Here is a 25,905-nt window from a genome sequence, read left to right as displayed (position 1 = left end):
AGTCCCCCTAGCTTACCTCTGCAGAAAAAGATGCTACATACCTGTCATTCAAAAGACCAAGTTGGTTCCAGTTGAGGGAGTGACATACACCTCAAGACCAGAGTGAGCTCATGCTTTCTACTATTTCACTACAAAGAAAGAAGTGAGAGTCAAATTAAGGATATTCTGCTTTGTCTTTGAGGCCTCTAAGCTTGAGTAGAGTTATGCTCCTGGTGGTGAGTTTTACACAAAAGTGCCTAGAGTCTTGGGCCTCAGGCCCACAGGGTATGGTACCAGACACTGAGCACATAGTTTCAGAACCTGTGGTTCTCTTGTCACAACCTCCAGAAAATTTGGGATTCAGCTCCTCATAATAATTACCTAGGGACTAGAGCCACTGCTTCCTTTGCTGCTTTCTTTTTTTTTCTAATTTTTTTACATGTTTAAACCCTTAACTTCTGTGTATTGGCTCCTAGGTGGAAGAATGGTAAGGGTGGGCAATGGGGGTCAAGTGACTTGCCCAGGGTCACACAGCTGGGAGGTGCCTGAGGCCAGATTTGTTCTTTCTGTTCTTTGCTGCTTTCTGAGCTTTGTGGGAGCTGACACCATGAAGAAGGCTGAGATAAATTCCATCAGCTATTGGAAGTCAATAATATGGGACTTCTGCATGTACTCCTTGGTAGACAGCACCATATTATGGTATACTACCCTTTCTGGATGTCTGTTGAAGAGACCACTAGAAGGATGGATATAGACCATTTGCTGGTAAAAGTTTTATAGCCTTCCTGTGGGTCCTTCTTGGTAGTATTTTGGAAGAAACCATTATAGATGACTTTCTGAACATGTATGGAGCCTTGCCACAGGACACCACATCCAAATATGTCTATTCATGATGCCCAACATCTTTTTTTCTGAATGTCCTGGGCTCAGCATAAGGAGTGAACCTGTATAAAAATTTCATAACATCAGGGAATGGAGAATTTATTGGTCTTGCAATAATTGTATATAATGGGGGAAGCTTGGTGGCTCAATAGATTTATTGATAACCAGGTCAAGAGACAGGAGGTTCTGTGGCCTCAGACACTTCCTAGCTGTGCGATCATGGTCAAATCACTTAACCCCCATTGTCTAGCTTTTACTCCTCTTTGATCTTATAACCACTATACATAATTGGTTCTTCGATGGAAGGAAAGAATTGTATAATCCCAAAGGAATTATGTAATTACCTTCAGTCTGGTGGAATTTAGCTTTCTTCTGATAAGTAAAGGCTTATTTTTCCTTATGCTCTTAGAAGGTGTTCCGCACTAATATTTTGGACACAATGGTGAGGATTTCTTCACTGCATCCCAGATGCATGGCTATGAACAGCATCTTGTGCAATGTAGTTACAGAGGAAACTCTACCATCCTGTGACTTAGATAGGTTATAGGCCCAAACTTTCAAGGGCTCCCATTATGTACAGATGCTCCATGGCTGTGATTAAGAGTTTCCATTGGGAGGTATCCATGACGTCAAAGGAAAGCAGATTGTTGATGCCCATGGCATCAAGAGAGAGTGTCATGTTGGTTAAATGAGTCCTTCAGGGCTTAGGCATATTAGAAGTCAGCATTTCATCTCAGACACATTCTGTGTAGAGCTCCTAACACTTTCTGGGCCCTGTTTTCCCAGCTTTTCTCTACATTGCCTGAGACTGAGAGATGGGGGTTTCTACCAGGTGATCTACTTCAGTCTTGGAGTTATGCACTTTCTGCTTCACAAGCCTGGGGTAAAACCTACATAGATCCCATTAACAGTCAGATATCTCAGCAATGTTGGTAGCAATTATAATCTTCCTGCTACCAGGAGAAGCAAAGTCAAAGATCTGAGTTTCATCTCACTCGTAGAGCAGAATACACAGGTAGAATGATTAACATAGCTATACCAAGTCCAAGAGATTTCATGCATTCATAAAAGATCTCAAAGACAATATTGTTCTCTTTCTGACCAATCAGAAATGTGGATATTGCCTAGTGGTTCAGTTAAATGGATTTGTATGACTTTGGTCAGGTGGATATCTGAGTAACTGCTTTAGGTCCTTTAGTTTAGGTAATTTCCATGGGATATTTGGCTTGGAATGAATGTAGCTGAGCTAATAATCAACTTCAAGTCTTGCCATTTCTTCACTGTCTTTTCTAACAATCTGAAGGGCATATCTGTGTGAATTGTTTTCTCATGAACCTCATCCAACAAGATGATTTTGCATACTGAATAAGGTCACGTTGATCAAACACTCCCTAAGCAACATCCCATCCATCATGTGTTTAATGTCTGTTTCCAAATTGGTGTAGTCTTCAAATTGAATAGTGAATTCACCTTTGTCTCAAGCAACTCCTAAGACAAATTTCCAACAAACTTCTCAGACACTCTGTTGATCATCAACATTGTCATTACTCTTCAAGGCTGTATACATCCAGTTTTCCCCTAGAAAGTGTAATCTGTCTCAGACAGGTACTGAGTGATCTGTGCTGTCTTCCCAGGACCTGCCTTCCCAATAACAATCAGGATCTTATTGCCATGAATAGCCTTAAAAAATGGCTCCTTATTTTTGAATATGGGGAGACTTTCCCTTTGCTCAATGATTGGCAGCTGGGGCTTTCCCCTAAAGTATACTTCTTCCATTTAGGTATGTCATTAGGAACCATCAAAATGCCCTGAATGTTGTTGGCAGTCTTCCTCTCATCCACATCAGGCAGAGGATCCATTGTTGAGTCCCATAGGAAAACCTCCATTTTACACTTGGCCTGTTTGACTTCTCTCCTTTCTTTGACCAAAGCATTTGTCATCATTGCTGCTTGGGACAGGGAAACATCAGGAGTCTTAATAATTTTAATGGGGCTCATATCCATGCTTTGGTTTTTGTTCCCTCTGAAGAATAGAGGATCCTTATCAACCAATTTAATCTCTAAGCCTTCATCTTATTCATCATTCATTTAAAAGAAGGATTCCCATCTCTTCCAGTAAAGAACATTGGCCACAATCATTTATTAAACCTCTCATTTCTTAAGATCTGAGATTCAGGGGAGCCATTTCATTTGGAGTAGGTCATCTTTCACTTCTGAACACTGAAAAGGGAGAGGTAAATGGGTATATTAAGGTTCCTCATAGAGGTTTCCTCTTTTCTCTTCTCAAAAAGATTAGTCCAAGGTTTGGGTTTAGATCGTCTCAATATCCCTATCCACTTCCTTTGTGCTTAGGCTGATTCGTGTCCCAGTGAAAGATGGGGCTTAACAACCTATCCCTCTGGCCTTTGCTTATCACATCACATCACATCACATCACACCACATCACATCACATCACATCAGCAACACTAGCTTTCCCTGGGAAGCTCAGAGATATACTCTAAAGCAGTGGTTGGCAACGTATGGCTTTTGAGCCATATCTGGCTCTTTTGAGGGCTAGATATGGCTCTTTCTGCAGGAGCCATAAAGTCAATTGTTTTTTTCAGGCACTGTTACAGGAGAGCACACTTTGAGCACTGTACAGCTCTCAGGAAATTACATTTTAAAAAATGTGGCGTTTATGGCTCTCCCGGCCAAAAAGGTTGCCGACCCCTGCTTTAAAGTCTAAACCTTCCCACAATTTCCTTATTCCTTCAAGCAATAGAAACCACCCAAAATACATGATACTGGTAATTTTGCCATTATAAATTTCCCCATGGAAGGCTCATTAGGAGGGAGGCCATGTTCACATGCTAATCTCAACTCTAGTCATTATTCTTCTCCCTATATTTATCAAAGTCTTTGATAAAACTGATTTAATCTCCTAGATTAGTGATGGGCAAACAATGGCCCATGGGCCAGATGTGGCCCCCTGAAACGTTCTATTGGACCATTCAGCATTATTCTTAATCTGATGAATACAATGATTAGGATACAATACGATGAAACTTTGAAAGAGTTGCCTTAGAAACAGACTCACAGATGAGCAATACCTTTCCTTTGGACCCCTCTTTAAAAAGTTTGCCCATCACTGGGCTAAATAGATAATAAGACTTCCCTTTATTTCTAACATGAGTTTTAGAATGTGACCTCCATGGAGACCAGTATCCCCATTTGTTGTCTTTGTCTCAGTTCCCACTATGACTCTTTCTTTTTCTTTGCCTTGTGTGTTATTTAGAATTTCTGGGGTTCCATTTAGAGGTATTAAGCCTCAAGATATGTAGACATATGACAACTTCCTGTGGACATGTGGGGGACTTTGAAACTACATTTCCATGGTCCAACGGGTTTCCTGTTTTGGATGACATCTTCAAGGTAAAGCCTGGCTTTAAGTATTGGGAAGTTGGGCTTGACTCTCTCTTTGCTACCTGAGCGTGCTCTCTGGGGAAAGTAGAGAGGAGTAGGGAAGGTACGGAATGTAATGGAGGAGGAGGGATTTTTAAAATAGCCAGGCGCGTGGTCCGATTTTATTCTATCAACGTAGGCCTAAATAAATTATTAGTTTTCTTCACAATATCAGCCTCTATCACTTTTAATCCTTACACTTGTCACTGTTCAGCCTCTCCATTTCTCATGTGTTGTAGCACTGGTGATTAGAGCTCTTACCTATTTGAGGACACCCAGGACTACTTTCACACCATTTTTATCAAGGATGGTCTGGTTTGTAGGGTTATCTGGTTGGCAAAATGCTTGTAACCAATCCTTGAACTTTTCCTTTTTTGTCTTTGATAGAAGGCTTGGCTGAGGGCCAAATGGTCTTTAGGAGACTAACAAGTTTATTATAAGAGATTCTGTGAATTCAGCATCAATTTTTGGTGATGGAAGTTTTAAAACTGTTGAAGATTATATTTTTCTTTTTTCCTTTCTTTTTTAAACCCATGACTTCTGTATATTGGATCCTAGGTGGAAGAGTGGTAAGGGTGGGCAATGGGGGTCAAGTGACTTGCCCAGGGTCACACAGCTGGGAAGTGTCTGAGGCTGCGTTTGAACCTAGGACCTCCTGTCTCTAGACCTGAATCTCAATCCACTGAGCTACTCAGCTGCCCCTAAGATTATATTTTTCTCAGCAAGTTTAATAAAAATTTCAGCCAGGTCTTCATTGTTGAGCCCTTGGTAGTTGTCCAGATTGGTGCACACCTTAAACACCAGGATACCCAATTCAGTCAACATTCACCATGAACCTAACTTAAGCCCAAGTCCAGCTTCTTCACCCCCAACCTCTGCCAGTTCAGTACATCTACTTCTGGGTTGGCTAATAATCCTCACCTCCTTGTACACCTTCCTCAAGGAGGTGACCAAATGAGTGCATCTGACTTTTAAACTTTTGCTAGGACTTGTGACAAATCACTCCTCCCCACCAGGGGATGGAGTGACAAAAAATAATATACACAACATTCTTTTGAGGCCCTGTAATTGAAATGAGTGTATTTTAAATTCTTAATGAGGATCCATTGGAGGGAAAGTCTGGTGACAGCTACCCAGTAACTCCAGGTCCAATAGTATGTGTTAGAGATGCCACAGTTAAGAAACTCATAACTGGATCTTGGAATTGAGCTGACTGGTCTGCTCTAAGGAGAGTCATGGCCCATCTGTATCTCCTAACTCTTAGTAATTCCTTAATACTCTTTTTTTTCTCCTTAATACTCTTAACTGAGTCCCATAGGGCCCAAAGCCTTCCTTTACTTTGAAAAGATTAGAGTGTTCAAAGCAGGCCCAAGTTGTCTAGATATCCCAGCTAGGAAAAATGGAATAGGAACCCCAGTTCTATTATGTTAGTTTTTGAGACTGGGACCATGATTAAGAGGGACATCCAGAGACATTCCTATTGTGCCACTAGAGGTGAAATTCTTGGAGCTGCACAAGACCAGAGTGAAAAGTATTTTTCAAGAATGTTTCCATTAATAAAGAATGAAAATCAGAGGTTTAAAGACCATTCTTTGTTTCCTAATCTAATTATAGTTCATTTAGGGTAATAAAAATCTTAATTATTCTTTTTATTTATAGAGTTCCCCTCATTTAAATTCCAAGGGCTCTCTGTTTTTCTGATCTTCCTAACATTAAAAAAGTAAATAATGTAAAACAAAGATAATTAGTCATTATTGCAAAAATATATTATTTAGGCAATCAAGCATGATCTCCACTTTGATAATACAATTAGCCTTCTTTGATAGCAGTTTAAAAGGCCAAATTAATCTTTTTTTCCTTTGACCTCTATTAAATCATATGAAAGACAATTTATTTGTAAATTATATGCCAAGAAAAAAAGAGCCTCCTAAAGATGTCTTGAAGAAAGAGTTCAAAAAGCCTACAGAAAAGACAGAATGACATCAATTTAGGATTAATATAAAGAACAACATTTAGCGAACATCAAATTAAGTTTTAAGAGTCATTAATTTAAAGAAAATATTCATTTCTTTATTGTACATTTCTAGCCAAGATTCAATAAATTTTAAAAATTTGAACTTAGTTGAATAAAGAAATTCTCCCTCAAACATATAACATATTCTCTTAACACTAAACTTCTTTTTAACTCATTAATTACAATGATAAGTTGTGGTCCCAGAAAATATAGTAGAAAACATTTCTCTAATTTTGGAGAGAAATTGGGACTATGTATATTGAATTTTGCATATTTTCTAATTCAATTACTTTTTGCTTGATTTTGCTCAAATTTTGTTTTGTTCTATGGAATGATTCATTGGCAGATAGTGGTGGCATTTAGAAAAGTAATTCTGTTACAGAAAAAAAGAAATAAAAGGAGAAAACACATCATCATACATCCATTTTATAAATGAATGTCATAAGGCTCTTTCATTTTCATTGCATCCTAGGATTTTGGATGTTATCTTGAAAGGGAGTAAAAAGATTTCAAATATCAATCTCTCCTTAATAGAGAGCTTCTCAACCAGACTATACCAAAGGATAAGGGATGCCTTTTAATTTCCTCAGAATATAGTACTGTGTCTATCCATAGGAGATGCTATGTGAGAATGGGATAGTCTGGAAGATAAGGATAGTGTTCACCATTCTGCCAAAACCATTTTAATAAGTCTCTGCTTTTGCCTTAATGTGACTCACAATTAAATATAGAGTTAGAAAGAGTCTGGAACAACCATTGGCAATTATCCTAGAAAATGAGTCTTGAATGCCTGTTGATGGGTGAATGGCTAAACAAATTGTGATATATGAGTATGTTAGATGATTATTCAGGAGATAGAATAAGAAATTCAATTTAAATTAATAATAGATAACATAAAATACCTGCCAAGATAAATCTGGGAACTGTATTAACTCAATTACAGAACACTTTTCACATAAATAAAGTTAAATCTAAACAATTGAAAAAATATTAATTGCTCATGGGTAGACTGAGCAAATATAATAAAATGACAATTTACTTAAATTAATCTACTTATTCAGTGCCATGCCAATCAAACTGACCAAAATTATTTTATAGGGCTAGAAAAAAATAAGTGCATTTGGAAGAACAATCTGGTACTAGCTAAAAAATTGAGTAATGGATCAGTGAAATAGATTAGTACATAAAACCTAGTAATAAATGACCATTGTTACTTCATGTTTAATGAATCAAAGATCCATATTTTTGAGACAAGAACTCACTATTTGATGAAAAATTTTTGGGAAAATTGGATAATAGTATGTCAGAGACTGGGGATAGACTAACATTTCTTACTGGGTACCAAGAAAAGGTCAACATGAGTGCATGATTTAGACATAAAAAGGGAAACCATAAGCAAATTAGGAAAGGATAAAATAGTTTGCCAGTCAACTCAATGATAAGGGAAGAATTTATGACCAAATGAGAGAAAGAGAGCATTAGAGAATATAAAATGGAAATTTTTGATTATATTAAATTTAAAAGTTTGTTTTTTTGACACCAAAAATCAATCCTGTCAAGACTAAAAGAAAAGAAGAAATCTTGGAAAAATATTTTATGGAAGTATCTCTGATAAAGATTTAAGTTCTTAAATACATAAGGAACGAAGCCAAATTCATAAAAAATATGTCATTCTCCAATTATAAATGGTCAAGAGATATGAACAGACAGGTGCTGAGGAAAGCAAAGTCATCAATAGTCATTTGAAAAAATGCTTGTAATCACTCTTGATCAGAGAAATGAAAATTAAAACAACTCTGAAGGATGCCCTCATACTTATCAGATTGGCCAATGTGACAGAAAAGGAAAATAATAAATGTTGGAGAAGATGTAGGAAAATTAGGACTAATGCACAGTTGGTAGAGTTGTGATGTTATCCAACCATTCTGGAGAACAATTTTAAATATGTCCCAAGAGCTCTTAAACTGTGCATATCCAGCAATACTACTATATCCCAAATAGGTAAAAAGGAAAAAGGACCTATTTGCTCAAAAATATTTCTAGCAGCAATTTCTGTGGTACCAAAGAATTTGAAATTGAGGGGCTGTCCATTAATTGGGGAATGGCTGAACAAGTTGTGGTATATGATTTTGATGGAATACTATTGTACTGTAAGAAATAATGAGTAAGGTGATGTCAGAAACATCTGGAATGTCACAGTAACTGATGTAAAGTGAAATTAGAAGAACCAAAAGAATATTGTACACAGTGATAACAATATGTTTTGATGAATAACCATGATTGACTTAGTTATTCTCAAAAATACAGTGATACCAAACAATCCCAGAGACTCATGGTGAAAAATATCACATGTCCTCTGAGAAAGAACTGATGGAATCTGAAAGGAGATCAAAAACATAATATACTTCATTTATTTATTCTCTTTTACTTTCTGATTGAGATCTTTTCCACAAAATTACATATGGAAAAATATCTTACATGATGCAACATGTAAAATCTATATCAGATTGATTATCGTCTCAGAGAGGGGGGAGAGATAGAAGGCAGGGAGAAAGAGTGGGAAGGAGGGTGAGAATTTTGAACTCAAAACTTTTTTAAAATGAATGTTAAAATTGTTTTTACAAGTAATTGGGGAAAAATAAAAATACTTAAGATAATTGAGTTATGAGAAATGCTAGATGTGAAAAACTCAAATGTGAGAAGACTTACATGAATTGAAAGTGCAAAGATAAGGATTACCTCTCCCCTTGTCCATTTTTAGCTAATCAAATCAAGAACTCAAATTACCCCTACTTACCATTAAGTATGAGAGTTCATGAGTCACTTACTAGTGTAAGCTCACATCTCCAAAGGCCACTTCCCCACCTCCTGTTGGGCAGAAATAGGCAAATTGAAAGATTGCCATTGGTTTTTGTGAAGAAGGGGGAGTGACAGGAAGTGATGTGGAAAAAGAAGCATAAAAGAAGAGACCACCATGGTCTATGATTTATTTCTTTCCTGGCATTTGGAGAGATTGGTTCCAGATATTCTTTTCCTAGTGTTTGGAGAGATTGGCTGAGATTCCTTCTTTGACTTTGGAGGAGGCTTTTTTTCACTGGATCCTGTGCCACCTAGCTGGATGAGTGGTTGAGCTGCCTGCCTTGGCTTTGGAGGAGGCTGCATTGGTAGAACTCTGATTGAGACATCACTGGGACTTCTGGCTGAGGATTACCAGGAAATCCACATGGCAATAGGGACTTAGGGAAGCTCCTGTGAGGGGTCTGAGCTGAACTTCCCCAGAGAAGGACTGGTAGGCTTTTTAGAAATCTGTCTCTTAATCTACATTTTACACTTCCACTCTTTCCACCTCTTTGTAAATAAAAGCTGCTAAAACCATTTTACTTAAACTATAATATTTTAAAATTGGTGACCAAAATATAACTTTATAACTCTCATATTTAGTATAAAACCTAAATTTAAACTCTTACAGAAGGAAACAGAAAAAGATAAACAATGTACACCAAAATACAACTTAATTCTTGATTAATCACTGAACACCTGAACAATGTTAGAGAAAGAATACTAACACAAAACCGAAAGCTGAGAAATTATAATGACCATTCTTTTTTTTTTCTTTTTCTTTTTAGTTTCTATTTGATTTATTTTTTAGAAAAAAATTTTCCATGGTTTCATGTTCTTATTCTCTCTTCCTCAACCACCCCCACCCTATAGCCAACATGCATTTCCACTGGTTTCTACATGTGTCATCAATCAAAACCTATTTCCTTATTATTGATAGTTGTATGAGCATGGTCGTTTAGTTTACTTCATAATTCATGTCCACATCAAACCATGTGTTCAAGCAGTTGTTTTTCTTCTTTGTTTCCACTCCTGTAGTTTTTCCTCTGAATGTGGGTAGTGTTCTTTCCCATAAATCCTTCAGAATTGTCTTGGGTCATTGCATTGTTGCTAGTACAGAAATCCACTACATTCTATTTTACCACTGTGTATCAGTCTCTGTGTATAATGTTCCCCTGTTTCTGCTCCTTTACCTCTGCATCAATTCCTAGAGGTCATCCCAGTTCACAAGGAATTCCTCCAGTTTATTATTCCCTTGAGCACAATAGTATTCCATCACCAATAGATACCACAATTTGTTTAGCCATTCTCCAATTGACGGGCATACCCTCGTTTTCCAGTTTCTTGCCACCACAAAGAGCGAGGCTAGAAATATTTTTGTACATATCTTTTTCCTTATGATCTTTTTTGGGGTATAAACACAGCAATGGTATGGCTGGATCAAAGGGCAAGCAATCTTTTAGCACTCTTTGGCCATAGTTCCAAATTGCCAACCAGAATGGTTGGTTCAATTCACAACCCCACCAGCAGTGTATTAATGTCCCAATTTTGCCACATCCCCTCTAACATTCATTAATCTCCCCTGCTGTTAATTTAGCCAATCTGCTAGGTGGGAGGTGTACTTCAGAGTTGTTTTTATTTGCATTTTTCTAATTATTATAGATTTAGAACACTTTCTCATGTGATTATTGATAGTTATGATTTCTTTATCTGAAAATTGTCTATTCATGTCCCTTGCCCATTTATCAATTGGGGAATGTCTTGATTTTTTGTATGATTGATTTAGCTCCTTGTATATTTGAGTAATAAGACCTCTGTTAGAGTTTTTTGTCATAAATATTTTTCCCATTTTGTTGTTTCCCTTGATTTTGGTTGCATTAGTTTTTTTTTTGTACAAAACCTTTTTAATTGATGTAATCAAAATTATTTATTTTACATTTTGTAATTTTTCTAACTCTTGTTTGTTTTTAAAATCTTTCCTTTCCCAGATATCTGACAAGTATAATATTCTGTGTTTGCCTAATTTACTTATAGTTTCCTTCTTTATATTCAAGTCATTCACCCATTCTGAATTTATCTTGGTGTAGGGTGTGAGATGTTGCCATATTGTTTTCCAATTTTCCCAGCAGTTTTTGTCAAATAGTAAATTTTGTCCCAAAAGTTGGGCTCTTTGAGTTTATCATAGACTGTCTTGTTGATGTCACTTACACCATGTCTATTCCACTGATTCTCCCTTCTGTTTCTTAGACAGTACCATATTGTTTTGATGACCACTGCTTTATAGTATAGTTTAATATCTGGTACTGCTAGGCTACCTTCCTTCACGTTTTTTTTTCATTATTTCCCTTGATATTCTTGATCTTTTGTTCTTCCAAATTAACTTTGTTCTAGTTTTTTTCTAATTCAGTAAAAAAGTTTCTTGGTAGTGTGATAGATATGGCCCTAAACAGGTAATTTAATTTGGGTAGGATGGTCATTTTTATTATGTTAGCTCATCCTATCCATGAGCAGTCAATATTTTTCCAATTGTTTAGATCTAGTTTCAAATGTTTACAAAGTGTTTTGTAGTTGTGTTTGTATAATTCCTGTGGTTGTCTAGGTAGATAGATTCCTCAGTATTTTATATTGTCTAGGGTGATTTTAAATGGTGTTTCTCTTTCTAACTCTTCCTGCTGCTATGTGTTGGAAATATATAGAAATGCTGATGATTTATGTGCATTTATTTTGTATCCTGCAACTTTGCTAAAGTTGTTGATTATTTCTACTAGCTCTTTAGTTAATTCTCTTGGATTTTTCAAGTAGACCATCATATCATCTGCAAAGAGTGATACTTTAGTCTCATTGCCTATTTTAATAGCTTCAATTTTTTCATCTCTAATTGTTGCTGTTGGTGTTTCTAGTACAATGTTAAGTAATAGAGGTGATAATGGGCATCCTTGTTTCATGTCTGATCTTATTGGGAAAGCTTCAAATTCATCCCCATTGCATATGATGCTTGTTGGTGGTTTTAGATATATACTGTTCATTATTTTTAGGAAAGGTCCTTCTGTTCCTGTACTTTCCAGGGTTTTCAATAGGAATGGGTGCTGTATTTTGTGAAAGGCTTTTTCAGTATCTATTGAAATAATCATGTGATTTTTGTTTGATAGCTTGTTGATATGGTCAATTATGTGGATGGTTTTCCTAATGTTGAAGCATCCTTGCATTCATGGTATAAATCCCACCTGATCATGATGGATAACCCTTAAGTTCACTTGCTGGAGTCTCTTTGATAGTATTCTATTTAAGATTTTTGCATCTATGTTCATTAGGGAGATTGGTCTGTAGTTTTCTTTCTCTGGTTTTGATCTACCTGGCTTTGGAATCAGTACCATATTTGTCATAAAAGGAATTTGGTAGGACTCCTTCTTTGCTTATTATATCAAATAATTTGTATAGTATTGGGATTAGTTGTTCTTTGAATGTTTGATAGAATTCACTTGTGAATACATTAGGCCCTGGTGATTTTTTTTATTAGGGAGTCCTTTGATGGCTTGTTCAAATTCTTATTCTTATATTGGATCATTTAAATATTCTTGGCTTGTTCAAATTCTTATTCTTATATTGGATTATTTAAATATTCTATTTCTTCTGCTATTAATCTAGGCAATTTATATTTTTGTAAATATTCATCCATATCAACAAGATTGCTATATTTATTGCCATATAATTGGGCAAAATAGTTTTTAATGATTGCCTTAATTTCCTCTTCATTAGATGTGATGTCTCCCTTTTCATCTTTCATACTGTTAATTTGGTTTTCTTCTTTCCTTTTTTTATTAGATTGAACAGCACTTTGTGTATTTTATATGTTTTTTCAAAATAGCAGCTTCTAGTCTTATTTATTAATTCAATAGTTCTTTTACTTTTGATTTTATTAATTTCTCCTTTGATTTTCAGTATTTCTAATTTAGTTTTCATCTGGAGATTTTTAATTTGTTTGCTTTCTAGTTTTTTAAGTTGCTTGCCCAATTCATTAACCTCTGCCCTCCCTAATTTATTAATATATGCACTCAATGATATAAATTTCCCCTTTAGAAATGCTTTGTCTGCATCTCATATGTTTTGGTAAGAAGTCTCATCATTGTCATTGTCTTCATTGAAATTATTGATTATTTCTATGATTTGTCCTTTAACTGACTTATTTTGGAGAATCATATTATTTAATTTCCAATTAGTTTTTGATTTGCTTCCCCATGTATCCTTGCTGATAATTATTTTCATTGCAATATGATTTGGTAAGGTTGCATTTATTATTTCTGCTTTTTTGCATTTATTTGCCATGTTTCTATGCCCTAGTACATGGTCAATCTTTGTAAATGTTTCATGTGCTGCTGAAAAGAAGGTGTATTCCTTTTTGTCCCTATTTATTTTTCTCCATATATCTATTAACTCTAATTTTTCTAGGATTTTATTCACCCCTCTTATCTCTTTCTTATTTATTTTTTTGGTTTGATTTATCTAGATCTGATAGGGGAAGGTTGAGGTCACCCACTAGTATAGTTTTACTGTCTATTTTGTCCTTGAGCTTCAATAGCTTCTCCTTTAAAAAATTGGATGCTATACCATTTGGCACATACATGTTCAGTAGTGATATTTCTTCATTGTTTATACTGCCTTTTATCCGTATGTACTTCCCTTCCCTATCTTGTTTAACCAGATCTATTTTTACTTTGGCTCTGTCAGAAATCATGATTGCAAATCCTGCCTTCTTTTTCTCAGTTGAAGCCCCATAGATTTTATTCCAGCCTTTCATTTTTACTCTATTTATGTCTGCCTGTTTCATGTGTGTTCCTTGTAGATAACATATGGTAGGATTTTGGTTTCTAATCCATTCTGCTATTTGCTTCCATTTTATGGGCAAGTTCATCCTATTCACATTCAGAGTTCTAATTATCAACTATGTATTCCCAGACATTTTGATTCTCTCTCCTTGACTTGCCCTTTCTTCTTTCACTATTTCCTACTATACCAGTGTTTTATTTTTAATCAGTTCTCCTGATTCCCTCCCTTATTGTACTTTCCTTTCTACTCTCTCCCTTCTTATTCCTCTCTTATAATTCTTTAGGGTCTTTTTAAGCTACTCCCTTGCCTGCCCTCTCCCTCCCTAGTGTTGCTTTCTTCCCCACCGGTCCTTTTGTTACCCTTCTACTTCTCTATAGGGCACGAATCAATTCTCTGCCCAAATGGATCTGATTGTTCTTCCCTCTTTAAGTTAATTTCAATACATTTAAGTATTAAGTATTTCCTCTCTCCAACCTCTTTACCCTTCCAGTGTATTAATCTTCTCCCCTGTTTGCCCCACGTGCTTCTTTATGGAATATAAATTTATTCCATTTTGTCTGTTTTCCCATTTTTCTTAATATTTCCCATATATATATATACACATTTCATCCTATACAATTTGTCACTGTTCCCTCTAAGTAAACTTCTAGTTACCGTGTTGATAATCATTTTTAATATTTTTAATATTTACTAATATCTTCTTTTCTTCTAGGGATACACATCGATTGAACTTATTGGGTTCCTTAAGAAAAGATTTTTTTTTTCACACTCTCTTAATTACCTTATGGTGATTCTCTTGAGTTCTGTGTTTGGGCAGCAAACTCTCTGTTTATGTCTGGTATTTTATTTATGAATGCTTGGAAGTCTTCAATTTTATTGAATGACCATAATTTCACCTGGAAAAGTTTAGTCAGTTTTGCTGGATAGTTGATTCTTGGTTGTAGACCCAGTTCTCTTGCTTTCCAGGATATTGTATTCCATGCCTTCCAGTCCTTTATTGTAGATGCAGCCAGATCCTGTGTTATCCTTACTGTGGTTCCCTGGTATCTGAATGACTTCTTAGAAGCTTGTAAAATTTTTACTTGGTCTGGTAGTTTTTATTTTTTTAAATTTGGCTACAATATTCTTGGAAGTTGTCAGTTGTGGATTAAATGTAGGAGGTGATCTGTGGATTCTTTCAATGTCCACTTTCCTCTCTTGTTTGAGAATGTTAGGGCAGTTTTTCTTGGATAATTTCCTATAGGATGATGTCCAAACTTTTCCTTTTGTCATGATGTTCCAGTAGACCAATAATTCTTAAATTGTCTCTCTGAGATCTGTTCTCCAGATCTCTGGTTGTATCAATGAAGTGTTTCATATTATCCTCAAATTTTTCATTTTTTAAAATTTTGTCTTATATATTCTTGCTTCCTTGTGAAGTCATTTGCTTGTTATGGAGTTTTATTTTTTAAAGCCTGAATTTCATCCCTGGCTTTCTGGTCATTCTTCTCCTTCTGGCCTGATTTTATTTGTAGATCATCTATTGCTTTTTATTTTTGTTTTGTTTTGTTTTGTTTTCAAGCTGGTCAATTTTGGCTTTTAAGACTTTATTTTCCTCTTTTAGTTCATGTATTTCATTTTTCAAATTATCTTCAGTTTCTCTTGATTGTTTTTTGAGTCCCTGAAGTTCTTGAGTTAACTGAATTTTGAGATCATGCAAAGCCTTTGTCCAATTTGCTGGAGCTTCCTGAACTTCTATTTCATTTGCTGTTTTTTTGCTTCCTGGAAAGAAGCTGTCAATTTTAATTTCTTTTTTCTTTTTCTGTTGTTTACTTATATTTTTTCATTCTCTGTTCTGCTAGTTGAAACAGATGGATTTAATGAGCTTTGATGAAAGATCTTTCCCCAGCTGGCAATGGAGGTTTGTAGTTATGTTCTCTACAGTCTATGGGGGAGGTATGTTGGGGTTTCCCTACCCTCTGAAGACTTCTTGTCTGTCCAATTGATGAGATTAAGCCTTGACTGGATTAATCTCTAGTGCTTAATATGCTCTGAGGCTAAAATTTTGAGAGAGAGAAAAAAAAAGATGGGACGAGATGGAGTGTTTTTGTTGAGCTGTCCAGCAGTAGGGTCCCCCTGCTCTGTCCTGCTGTTAGATCTGGTTTTCTTTCCTCTCGAAGTGATTTGTTTTCTATCTCAGTATGGTAAAGCATGTAGGTTTGTCCATCAATAGGCTCCCTCTGCTCTGTCCTGTTGTTAGATTTTGTCCTCTTTCTTCTCAAAGTGCTTTGTTTTCTATCTTGGTGTGGAAAGGGTGTGGAGATCTTAAGATTTCCTCAGTCTAAGCTGCCATCTTCCCAGAATGTATAATGACCATTTTTTTACTTCAAAGAAGAGATGAAGAAATGTACCTTCATTTATTAATTGGAAAAATGTTGGGGGATTATAAATAAGGAGTTTTAAATATAGTTCCAGATACAAATGTTGTGTTGATTGATGCTGCTGAATTGCTTTTATTTTGTTTCATGAGTAGGCTCACTCACATATATTAAAATGCATATGATGTTAAAATAAACAATATAAGTGAAATAAAACTTATTTTTGAATAGTCTGTCACATCAATTAGGTGTTAGATATTGATTTGGAATACGATTATGTCCTTAAAATTAAAAAAATGATATAATCACCTATTTTCTAAGCTATCCTTTCTTGAAATTTTCATTAATAACTAATGTTTATGTAGCATTTACTGTCCTAAGCACTGTGATAAGCATTTTGCAATTATTATCCCATTTGACCCTTAGTGGGTACTATTAATTATTATTATTCTATAGATGAGAAAACTGAGGCAAAGAAGTTAAGTGAATAGACTACGTTAAACTGTTATGAAGAATTTGAGGCCAAATTTCAACTCAAGTCTCCCTGACTCCTGGGAATCTATGTGGCTCCATGTATAGAGGATCGGGTGGGCCTGGAGTAAGGAAAATTCATCTTCTCTAGTTCAGATCTGGTTTTAGACACTTACAAGTTATGTGACCATGGACCAACTGACTATTCACTTAAATTTGCTTGCCTCCATTCCCCATCTGTAAAATGAGCTAGAGAAGGAAATGGCAAACCTCCCCAGTGTCTTTGCCAAGAAAACCCCAAATGGGGTCATGTCTCAGATAAGACTGAACACTGAGGGCCAGAGTCAAGTTAGCCATTTAGATGTAGCAAAAGTCCAGAACTCTGTGAACACTCTTCTACACCAATCCAAACCAAAGTGCTTTGAGGGTTCAGAAAACCAAATCTAACAATAGGACAGAGCTGAGGGATCTTACTACTGGATTCAATTTAAAATGTACCCCCAAAAGGCCTGAGTTCTCAGGATTAAAGAAAAGGAAGAAGGAAGGTCCCAGGACCCTTCCCCTACCTACTGTGCTGAGTCTCAGTTGGTTGCTGGAATCTCAGGGGAGAAGGGGGGGAAGTACGTTACTGGCACAGCTGTGCCAGTCTCAGGGTGATGACCACAGCTAGCAGGGAGGCAGCTGGAGGAGAAGCTTGGAGAGAGTAGCCTAGCCTCAGGCAAAACTCTTCATAATACCCCCTCCATCAGGTTTTGGCCTCAGGGAACATTTAGCTCTGCAAATAAACTCCTCACTGGCTTTATCTTATCAATAGGACAGATGAGAAGCCTTCAGAGGCCAGGGAATCTCAGTCTCCAATACCCCTTCCACTGATTGTGCTGAAAGCATTGTACACCTTCAGCTTCTGCTGCTAGCTGGGGAAGATCTGACCTCAGGGCTCATTAATATTCCATCAGCCTAATATTGTCAATCAGCAGAGCAGAGAAGAAGCCCCTTCAGGACAGAACAGCTCAAACTCACAGATGCAGCAGATAAGCAGAGGAGCAAGATTATAGTCAAAGACAGTGGAGAAGGAAGGGGGAAAATATGAGTAAACAACAGAAAAAAAAGAAATTATAATCAGTAGCTTCTATACAGGTAAGGAACAAAAAGCAAATGGAACAGAGGGGGATCAAGGAACACCAAGCAAAAATACAAAAATTCCAGAGAATTGGACGCAGGCTTTGGAAGAACTCAAAACACAATTCAAAATATAATTAAGAGAGGCTGAAGACAATTGCGAAAAAAACTTAAAAAACAAATTATCTGAAAACAGAAACTAAAATAAGAAAACAGTATCTTGAAAATCAGAATTGACCAGCTTGAAAACAAGACAAAGAAGATTAAAAATGACCTACAAGGAAAATCAGACCAGAAGGAGAAGGATGACCAAAAATCCAGGGAGGAAATCCAGTCTTTAAAAATTAGAATTCAACAACTAGAAGCAAATGACTTCACAAGGCAGCACGAGTCTATAAAACAAAAGCAAAAGAATGAAAAAAAATTGAGGAAACTATGAAACACCTCACTGATAAAACTCCAGACTTGGAAAATAAATCTAGGAGAGACAATTTAAGAATTACTGGATTCCTGGAAGATCATGACAAAAGAAAAAGCGTGGACATTATTCTATAGGAAATTATCCAATAAAACTGCCATCACATTCTCGAACAAGAGGGACAAGTGGAAATAGGAAGATTCCACAGATCACCTCCTGCATTTAATCCCTAATTGATAATGCCCAGGAAGTTATAGCTAAATTCAAAACTACCAGAAAAAGAAAAGACACTACATGTTGCAAAGAAGGGGCCAATCAGACATCATGGAAGCACAGTTAGGGTAACTCAGGACCTGGCTGCCTCCACACTGAAGGACCAGAAGACATGGAATATGATATTCTGGAAAGCAAGGGAACTGGGTCTACAAAAAAGAATCTACACAGCAAAACTGACTATATTCTTGAAAGGGAAAGTATGGTCATTTAATAAAATAGAAGACTTCTAAGCATTCATAAAGAAAAGACTGGACCTAAACAGAAAAACTGATTCCCAAACACAGAACTCAAGAGAATCACCCAAAGGTAATTAAGAAAGGGTGTGTGTGGGGGGGGACAACTTTTTAAAAGAGACTCAATAAGTTTGAATTATTTGTATTCCTAAAAGAAAAGATGACATTGGAAACTCTTAAAAATTGTTATTATCATCAGGGTAGCTAGAAGAAGTATACTTAGAGGGAACAGTGACAAACTATATAGTATGAAATGTAAATATATATAAAACTTGGGGTTAAAAAGAGGATAATACTAAGAGAAATGGGAAAAGAGATAAAACGGGGCAAATTTATATTTGATAAAGAAGCACATGGTGAGGATGGGGGAATAAAACCATTATAATGAAAGGGTGAAAGAGGTTGGAGACAGGTAATACTTAATTCTTACATCCATTGAAATTGATTCAAAAAGGGAAGAACAATCAGATCCATTGGGGTAGAAAATTGTATTGTGCCCTATAGAGAAGTAGAAAGGTAATAAATGGGCTGGTGGCTATGGAAGTAATACAAAGGAGGGAGAGTTTGGGAGGAGTTTAAAAGATACCATAGTAAAAGAGGAATCAATAAGAGGGGAAGTGCTGGAAAGGGGTGTAACATTCGGGAGAGGAAAGGGGAGGAAGCTGACTAAAACTGAAATATTGAAGGGGAGGGTAAGAGGGATAGAAGAAAAGGCAGAACCTAAGGAGAATGTAAAAATAGAGGGTAATACATAGCCAGTAATCATAGCTGTGAATGTGAATGGGATGAACTCACCAATAAAAAGGAACCAGATACAGGAATAGATTAAAAACAAGAATCCTACCATATGTTGTCTACAAGAAACACACTTGAGGCAGGTAGATATACAGAGGGTAAAGGTAAGAGGTTGGAGCAGAATTTACTGGGCCAAAAATGAGACAAAGAAGGCAGGAGTAGAAATTATGATCTCAGACAAAGCTAAAACAAAAATAGATCTCATTAAAAGAGATAAAGAAGATAATTACATCTTGATAAAAGGTAGTATAAATAATGAAGAAATATCAATACTCAACATATTCATCAAATGGTACAGCAGTCATATTTCTGAAGGAGAAACTAAAGGAACTTAAGGAGGAAATAGTAAAATCATACTAGTGGGGGACATTAATCTTCCTCTATCAGAACTAGATAAATCGAACCAAAAAATAAATGAGAAAGAAGTAAGGGAAATAAATCCAATGTTAGAAAAATTAGACCTAATAGATATTTGGAGAAAAATAGAGATAAAAAGGTATATACCTTCTTTTCAGTGGCACATGGCACAATATACAAAAATTGACCATGTACTAGGTCATAAAAACATTGCAAGGAAATGTAGGAAAGCAGAAATAATAAATGAAATATTTTCAGACCATATTGCAATAAAAATCATAATCAACAAGGGCTCCTGGAAAGGTAGATTTAAAACTAATTGGAAACTGAATAATCTAATTCTTCAAAACTGGTTGGTCAAATAACAATTCAAAGAAACTATTACTGAATTCTTTGAAGAGAAGGACAACAAGGAAGCAACTTATCAAAATCTATGGGATGCAGCCAAAGCAGTACTCAGGGAAAGATTTATATCCCTGAATGCATATGTCAACAAATTAGGGAGGGAAGAGGTCAATGAATTGGTCATGCAACAACAACAACAACAACAAAAAAAACCTAGAAAGAGAACAAATTAAAAATCCCCAGATAAAAGTGAAATTGGAAGTCCTAATTATCAAAGGAGAAATTAATAAAATTGAAAGCAAAAGAACTATTGAACTAATAAATAAGACTAGGAACTGGAACTTTAAAAAAATTAATAAAGTACTAGTTAAACTAATAAAAAAAGAAAGAAGAAAATCAAATTAACAGTGTCAAAGATGAAAAAGGGTCACCTCATCTCTAATGAAAAGGAAGTTAAGGTAATTATCAAGAACTATTTTGCCCAACTATATGGCAATAAATATGACAATCTAAGTGAAATAGGTGAATGTCTACAAAAATATAAGTTGCCTAGATTAACAAAAGAGGAAAAAGAATACTTAAATAATCCCATCTCAGAAAAAGAAATTGAACAAACCATCAAGGTATTCCCTAAGAAAAATTCCCAGAGCCAGATGGATTCACAAGTGAATTCTGTCAAACATTAAAGAATAACTAATCCCAATATGAACTACTTGACAAAAAAGCAAAGAAAGAGTTTTACCAAATTCCTTTTATGACATAAATGTGGTACTGATTCCAAAGCCAGGCAGACTAAAAACAGAGAGAGAAAACTACAGACCAATCTCCTTAATGAAATTAGGTGTAAAAATTTTAAACAAAATATTAGCAAAAAGATTCCAGCAAGTTATCATGAGGATTATTCACTATGATCAGGTGGGATTTATACCAAGAATGCAAGGATGGTTTATTATTAGGAAAACTACTCACATAACTGACCATATCAACAAACAAACCAACATAAATCACATTATGATCTCAATAGATGCAGAAAAAGCCTTTGACAAAATATAACTCTCATTCCTATTGAAAACACTAAAAAGTATAGAAATAGATGGGCCTTTCCTAAAAGTAAACAGCATATATTTTAAAACTATCAGCAGGTATCATCTGCAATGGGGATAAATTAGAAGCCTTCCCAATAAGGTCAGTAATGAAACAAGGATGCTCATTATCGCCTCTCTTTTTTAATATTGTACTAGAATCCCTAGCAGTAGAAATTAGAGAAGAAAAAGGAATTGAAGGGATTAAAGTAGGCAATGAGGATACTAAACTATTACTCTTTGCAAATGATAGAATGGTCTACCTAATGAATCCTAGAGAATCAGCTAAAAAGCTAATGGAAATAATCAACAATTCAGTAAATCTGCAGGATACAAAATAAAACCACATAATTTAACAGCATTTCTATATATTTCCAACAAAATCTAGCAATAAGAGTTAGAAAGAGAAATTCCATTTAAAATCACATTAGACAATATGAAATATTTAGGATCTATATGCCAAGACAAACACAGAAATTATATGAACATAACTACAAAACACTTTCCACACAATTAAAATTAGATCTATATAATTGGAAAAATATTAATTGCTCATGGGTAGGATGAGCTAATATAATAAAAATGACAATCTTCCCCAAATTAATTTACTTATTCAGTGCCATACCTATCAAACTACCAAGAAACTTTTTACTGAATTAGAAAAAATTATAACAAAGTTCATTTGGAAGAACAAAAGATCAAGAATATCAAAGGAACTAATGAAAAAAATATGTGAAGGAACATGGCCTAGTAGTACCAGATATTAAACTATACTATGAAGCAGCGATCATCAAAACAATATGGTACTGGCTAAGAGACAGAAGGGAGGATCAGTGGAATAGACTTGGAGTAAATATCCTCAGCAAGATAGTGTTCAATAAACCCCAAAAGCCAAGCTTTTGGGACAAAAACCCACTATTTGACAAAAACTTCTAGGAAAATTGGAAAATATAATAGAAAATAATAGAGATTAGGTTTAGATCAATATCTCACACCCCACGCCAAGATAAATTCAGAATTAGTAAATGACTTAAACATAAAGAAGAAATTTATAAGTAAATTAGGTAAAAATAGGATAGAATACCTGTTAGATCTATGGGAAAGGAAAGAATTTAAGACCAAGCAAGAGAAAGAAAATATTACAAAATATAAAATGAATAATTTTGATTACATTGAATTAAAAAGTTTTCATGTAAACAAAATAAATGCAACCAAAATTAGAAGGGAAGCAACAAATTGGGGGAAAATCTTTATAACAAAAACCTCCGACAAAGGTCTAATTTCTCAAATATAAGGAACTAAATCACTTGTACAAAAAAATCAAGTCATTCCCCAATTAATAAATGGTCAAGGGACATGAATAGGCAATATTCAGATAAAGAAACCCAAACTCTCAATAAACACATGAAAAGAGATAATAAGGAAAATGACTTGTACAAAAATATTTATAGCTGCACTCTTTGTGGTAGCAAAAAATTGGAAAATGAGGGGGTGTCCAACAATTGGGGAGTGGCTGAACAAATTGTGGTATTTGTTGGTGATGGAATACTATTGTGCTAAAAGGAATAATGAATTTGAGGAATTCCATGTGGACTGGAGCGACCTCCAGGAATTGATTCAGAGTGAAAGGAGAAGAACCATGAGAACATTGTACCCAGAGGCTGATACATGGTGGCACATTCTATCATAATGGACTTCTCTTCTATAGTAGCAGCAATGCAATGATATAGGACAATTCTGAGGGGCTTATGAGAAAGAACACTATCCATATCCAGAGAAACAACTTTGGGAATAGAAACACAGAAGAAAAGCATTTGCTTGATCACATGGTTCAATGGGGACATGACTAGGAATAATTGACTCTTAAAGACCACTCTGTTGCAAATATCAATAATATGGAAATAGGTCTTGATCAATGATACATGTAAAACCCAGTGGAATTGCTCATTGGCTATGGGAAGGGGTAAGGAGGAGGGGAGGGAAAAAACATGAATCATGTAACCATAGAAAAATAGTCCAAATTAAATAAATAAATAAAATAAAATAAAAAAGACTGAACACTGACTGAACCACCATCTTCCTGACTCTAGGCCCTGCACTCTATCCACTAAGCCATCTAGATACCTCTTACTTTGACTATTTTCATTGTACTCTTTTTGATATTGATATATATGTGTATATATATATATAATTACATAAAATTGTGTTTTGTTGAATTAGAATGAAAATTGTACTTTGCATTGATGATATTAATATTGTACATGCATCTCATATTTAATGGCAAGATTACATATTGCTAGTATTGAGACATGGACCTGAATTTACTGCACAGAATTCTACTCTCATAATCTTTGGCTTTAAAAAACTTGCCTTCCATTGAACTATTTTAGGTAAGATGCATAGGTAATGGTCACAAATTCATCTTACTGATTGCTTTAATTATTTTAAGGATTGACAAAGGTCCTGGACTATTGGGGCTAGATCCATTAGGATGAAATAAAGTATTTTGAACAAATAAATGTCTGCATTGGACTATGTTGACTTTAGGGCAGGGTTAAGGAGGGAATATTTAACCAGAAATCATTGTTGGACATTTGCTATGTGGAAGGCACAGTGACAGTTGCTTAGGGAGAAATGAAGATTAATAAGCTATGCTTCTTGCCCTTAAAAAAAGCTTAGAGACAAGCCTTTCTTTTATTAAAAGAGATTGAACACTAAAAAAAAATCTGATTCTAAACATGCTAAAAAAACATCTGCATCCTTTTCTACCTCCCTTGACTTCAGAGGTGACCAATTCATCTCTCACTATACAGTATAAGGTACTTAGACCTCTTGGAAATCAAGATTTTTTTTTTTTCAAAAATAATTTTTCTTTCAAAATGAAATTTTAAAGCAAATTCCTATGGCTAGATGAAACAGGCTTTCCTATACCAAGAATGACTTGACAAGGTTCCTAGGGATATTATTAGGATTGAATGAACTGCAATGGACCCTAAAACTGTCCATGTCCTTTAATTCATCAATATCATTACTAAGTTTGTATCCCAAAGAAAGAGATAAAAAAGGGGGAAAGACCTATTATAATTGTGGACTGAAATTTGCAAAGGGGAGCAGGCAAGTGGAGTTGGAAGGGACCCTGAAACAGCCCAGTAGAATGTTGCCAGTTCAGAATGAAAAAGGAGGGGCCACTGAGGAGGAGGAGTTTTCTCAAGTGTCACTTGACTCCTGACCAGACTGGGACCCTGGGGGATGGGTTCTTTGGTTGGGAGGTTTTAATTTTGAGGTGGATCCAGATTGAATTGGATTCCTCTGAACTTTTATTCGTGACTATTGGAAATCACAAATACCAACAAAGAAGACATTGAAGAGCAATTCTCCAGTTTGGCTGGAGAGTCCGAACTCCTAGGGGAAGCAGGCTTGAATGAAGGGGGGAGTGAGATCCCTTCCCTGATCCTGCTTGAATCAATTGATCCTGTTACTTCCCTTTTATATTAGTTTAGAAATAATTGATAGGAGACTGTAGGGGGGAAGAGAGAGTTAGCTACTGTGACCAAGCCTCAGAAGAAGTCCAGAGCTGTTCTCTTGGGGAGAAGACATGGATGATAGTGAAGTTCATCCTTTCCCTTCTTCCTTGATTCCCCTATACATTTTCCCCATGTACCCTGAATTTATAATTTAATTTATCATTTAATAAAGCCCTGATAGTTTGATGCGTAGAGTCTGGAGCAGTTACACTGAGGGGGTGAGGTGACTGATCTGAGCTGGGCTGAGGGGCAGAACATTACCTGACTCCATCTTGATGGGCAAAAGCTAATTTGAACTTGGGAGTGGGGGGAGGCTTGTCTCAACAGGGCTGGCTCTGAGGGTGGGATCCAACCTATTAGGGTCACAAGTGAACCCCAACACCTTCCTTCAACATCCCCACTATAGCTTTGCCAGTTTGGGATCTTCTTTGAGTTTATTCTCTCTTGGTCTTCCCTGGGTTTGGGGGTGGATTGTTAGCTATACTGGTCCATTGAAAACTAACAAGGGCGGAGTCTAGATACACCTCCCCCCCCATCAATACTCACCCTCATACACTATTTGTATAAAAATATTTATTGCAGCTTTTATGGCATATTATACTAATCATTTAATCTAAAATTGTTTAGTTTTCTCAGTCATAAAATGGGAATAATAATAGTGCCCACCTCCAAGGGCTATTTTGCAGAAAAAATTTTCAGAGCACTTAGCACAGTGCCTAGCACATAGTAGGTTCTACATAATATTATTATGACTACTCAATAAATTTCAGTGACTCCCCATTACTTCTAGGATCAAATTTCAATTCTTTTGTTTGGCTTTTAAAGCCCTTCACAACCTAGATCCAAATCTACCTTTTGGGCCTTCATATTTCTTCTCAGTTTTCTACTTTCTGCCTTAGGTTTATTAGACTTCTTGATATTTATGACTCACAGTATCTCATCTTTTGTTT

General features: G+C 35.7%; 1 pseudogene; it reads right to left on the bottom strand.

Annotated features, from left to right (window-relative positions):
• The window catches only part of LOC123246609, a 115,953-nt pseudogene that overhangs the window by 89,315 nt on the left and 733 nt on the right, over positions 1-25,905 (bottom strand).

Source organism: Gracilinanus agilis, chromosome 4, assembly GCF_016433145.1.
Source record: "Gracilinanus agilis isolate LMUSP501 chromosome 4, AgileGrace, whole genome shotgun sequence".
Lineage (NCBI taxonomy): Eukaryota > Metazoa > Chordata > Mammalia > Didelphimorphia > Didelphidae > Gracilinanus > Gracilinanus agilis.
This window is presented reverse-complemented; position numbering and strand designations above follow the sequence as displayed.